The sequence below is a fragment of the Furipterus horrens genome, unplaced genomic scaffold (genome assembly GCF_987537825.1).
Source record: "Furipterus horrens unplaced genomic scaffold, mFurHor1.1.pri manual_scaffold_5, whole genome shotgun sequence".
Classification (NCBI taxonomy): domain Eukaryota; kingdom Metazoa; phylum Chordata; class Mammalia; order Chiroptera; family Furipteridae; genus Furipterus; species Furipterus horrens.
In genome coordinates, this window is record NW_028327175.1 from 189,103,018 (window position 1) to 189,106,785 (window position 3,768).

General features: G+C 37.2%; 1 pseudogene; it reads left to right on the forward strand.

The window, feature by feature from the left end:
* The first annotated feature begins 2,552 nt into the window (after positions 1 to 2,552).
* Positions 2,553 to 2,859, forward strand: LOC150010640 (U6 snRNA-associated Sm-like protein LSm3 pseudogene; annotated as a pseudogene).
* The last annotated feature ends 909 nt before the right edge of the window (positions 2,860 to 3,768 follow it).

The following is a 3,768-nucleotide window of genomic DNA, read 5'->3' on the forward strand; positions in this document are numbered from 1 at the left end:
ATCTTTCAAAATTTGCAAGCAATTCCCATACACTACTCAATTATTTCCTTAACAAGTAATGACCTTCTTGATGGCAGTGACCATGGCAGAGAGACCAGGCCAGCCTAGAGCAGGTGCCCCGAAAACATTGGGGGGTGGATGTTCTTATGTCATTTGAACAAATATTTACTTAGGTAAGGTATTGCACTAGCCACATGATCCCTAACTTGAAGGAGTTCCCAATCTAGTGGGACACAGAACCATAAACATATGTTACAATATGCTGGAAACAATCAACACCCTCTCTGCTCTCTTCTGTCTTCATGCTGTGGGCAACATTGAACTTCATTTCCTATTAGGATTCCTCCCCAGCCAATTTCCTCACCTCTTCACTCATAATGCTGTGCTCTCATAGATGCTTTTTTGTTTGGTTGGTTTTTTTTTTAGAAATCAAAATAGGTGATGGGGACACAGATAGATGGATAGCTCTTTTGGTGAAAAAGTCATATCTTTTTTGTGTTTGGGACTTCAGTCTCTTTCAGGCATGAGAAAACATGTCAACTGGTGTTTACTGAGCTCAGCCTTTTGCCATACATTGCATGTATTCATTCCATGGTTACTGTACACTTACTATGTGCCGGACTAGATGTCAGCATTGGAAAAGCCATGATGGGATAGTTTAGAGCTCCTGGGTTTCTGTTATACATAGTAATAATAAATATTATTCAGTCAAAGTAGATAGGCACCATTTCAATCTGTTAGGAGTGTGTAATCATGTGATGAGGTATTGTAAAAGCCTAGAGACAAAAGCCTAGAGGAAAACTTTAAAGTCTATTCACTGACAATATAGGGAGGAAAAGAAAGCATAATTTTGCTCAGTGCACTGTGCAAAAGGTCATTGTAATCACATTTAAAGGAAATTACATTCCAGGTGTAACAGCAATATAAAAACATAACAATCCTCAGTGAAACTAATAGAAAAATTTCTCAGTCACAAAAACTGATTAAATGCATTTCATTTCAGATACCCCAAATGAAAGCCTTTATGTGCTGCCTTCTGCTCTGCCTTCCCATGTCCTGAAGAGAACATTGCCTGTAACTCAAGATTACTCTGCTCAAAACTTCAAGCTGGGGATAGCTCAGGGCCAAGATCTAGAGCTACCAATCATTAGCAAGATGACTTGGGGCAGATTTCTTAATCTCTTTTAGCATTAGTTTTCCAGCTATAAAATAGGGATAATACCTATTTCCTAGGCTTGCTGTGCATAAGAAATAAAATATAATAATGTATGCAAAGGGCCTGAGTCATGGCAAGTATTCAATAATTGATATTTACTATGATCATAATGGTCATTACTGCCATAGTTATTATTGATGTTGATATTCAGTCCAGGTTTATGTGGAGACTCTTCCAACTAATGTAACAAATATTATATCAGATGTGTATTACATCTACTTGATTCTTAGAATGTCAGATCCTGAAACAGAAGCTATCTTGTGTAAGGCTTCCCCCCTCCCCAAGCTTTTGAACAAAGCACTGCATACAAATGCAAGAAATAGGCTTCAGAGTCACCATCTACATAAATTGTATTAATATTTATAGGTCTACTCAGGTTTTCTTTTTTTTTCTTGACTTCATTAATTTCTTTCAGAAATTGTCCACTTCATCTTACTTTTCAAATTTATTGGCATAATTTTTTCCAATATTATTACTCTAAAGTTTTTTCTGCATTAGAATTACATCTTCCTTTTCATTATGCATTTTATTTCCTTGCTGAGTTTATTTTTCTGTTGATAAGCCATGTCATGGCCATACCGCAAGATCAGCATAGACGGGTGGAAGGAGGAAGAGGTTCAGAGATAAATCCCATTGTCTCCCAGGGAACAAGATATTCTCACATCAACTACCTTCCATGCCTGCACTAGGTATTTATTGTCACCAGTTGCAAGTCTGAGGGGGTACAAACAGCAGCAAACTAATATAGAAATACAGAAAGGAGTGTCTACGTGAAGCCCAGTTTCTCCTCCTTAATCCTTCCCCAAGCATTAGCATTTATTTCTAAAATTTAAAAGCTGGAAAGTTTAATTTGCAAATCAAAGGCCAAAGAAATACCCAGAGCTCTGCTCAGTGTCCTGATGAATGTGTTAAAAAGAAATATGATTAGAGAAATGATAGAGTTCAGCAGGGAATTATGCAGCTTGATCATGCTTTGTGGATTCTGATGGAGTGGGAGGATGGGCAGTAACTACTCTTCCAAATGATAATAGTCTGAAAATCACCAGTAGCTTGTCAGGTTTTTTGGTAGTGGTGGTGGTGCTGGTAGGTTGGGGCCCATGTGTGTGTGTGCACCTGTGTGTGTGTGTGTGTGTGTGTGTGTGTGTGTGTGTGTGTGTGTCCAAGTGTCCCTAACCTGTGGTGTGCAAGTGGATAATACTTTCAATAAATTTTCCCTTTTGTTATAAAAATTCAAGGAGAAATTGTTCCAGTTGCAATATTAAAGACCCTTGTTTGTATATGTGGAAAAAAGACACCTGGAGAGAACCAATCAGGTCACCAACACAGGGTTTGAAACATGGAGGATGATGTGAACCAGCAACAAACTACCAACATCATAGAAGATATCCTGGATCTTACCAGGCCGAGCCTGGATGAGTAAATTTATGTGAAAATGAGAAATTACAGAGAGCTTTGAGGTAGATTACATGCTTATGATCAATATTTAAGCATAATACTGGGAAATGTGGAAGAAACTGTGACTACCATTGAAACTAAATATGAAACATATGAAGAGATATATAATCAACAAACAGAATATTCCATTGCTCTTTGTCCAGGGAGATGGTATTGTACCAGTTGCCCTTCTATTGAGAGTTGGCTAAAAACAAATAATTCACCCTGTATGGAAATTAGGAGACTATGTATGATTGCATCTTTTGAAGAATTCAAAAGAGAAATGTGCATAAATTTTGATATTAAGAAATGACCAAGGATTCTTCCTCTCCTGAAATGTGTTGATTTGCACATAACTCAAAAATTCTTAGGGTAAATGGCATTTTTATTTTTCTCCAACCCTTCCCATAAATGTGATCACTGAGATGCAGCCCTCTATTTTAGAAGATGATTTGCTCTATTGGTTATTTTTAGATAATTTTTGATGTTTTTAATTTAAATTAAATTTGATGTTTTTTATTTAAAAAATAAGAAATAAAAGAGAAAGTCACCAACACAATTGGCAACATTAACCCTAAAATTTTTAACCCCTTGCTTTGAATGACACAGAGGCAAGAAAAGTTTTATTTTAGTCCAGGATATAGGCAGGGCTCTATGTGGAAGAAAAGAATGTTTAGCTACCCTGTTGGTCTACCAGTTTTGGTCAGTCTTAAAGATTCTGAAATCTACTCTGCCTGGGGATTATGTGGGCCTCTTATGCTTCCTTTATAGTAATGCTTCTCAAATCTAATACACCATAGAGCTCACAAAGCATTTTGTCATATATTATTTTAATTGTTTTCTGTGTTGTCTCAGGAAAATAAACAGCACAGGCATTATTTTCCCATTTGTAAAGATGGAAAAAAAAAAAGGCTCAGAGATTCTTAAACCTTTCTGGGGTTTAATAGGTGTTAACCCTCGGGTGAGAGCTGGAGGGGTAAATGTGGATTGGAATCATAGCTCTGCCAGTTGGCTAGGGGATGACTTTGCTAAAGCAGCTTGCTCAATCTGAGTCACAGTGTCTTCCTCAGTAAATTGTGGATGATTGTTCATAACCGGCCTGATCGTGATAAGGAACA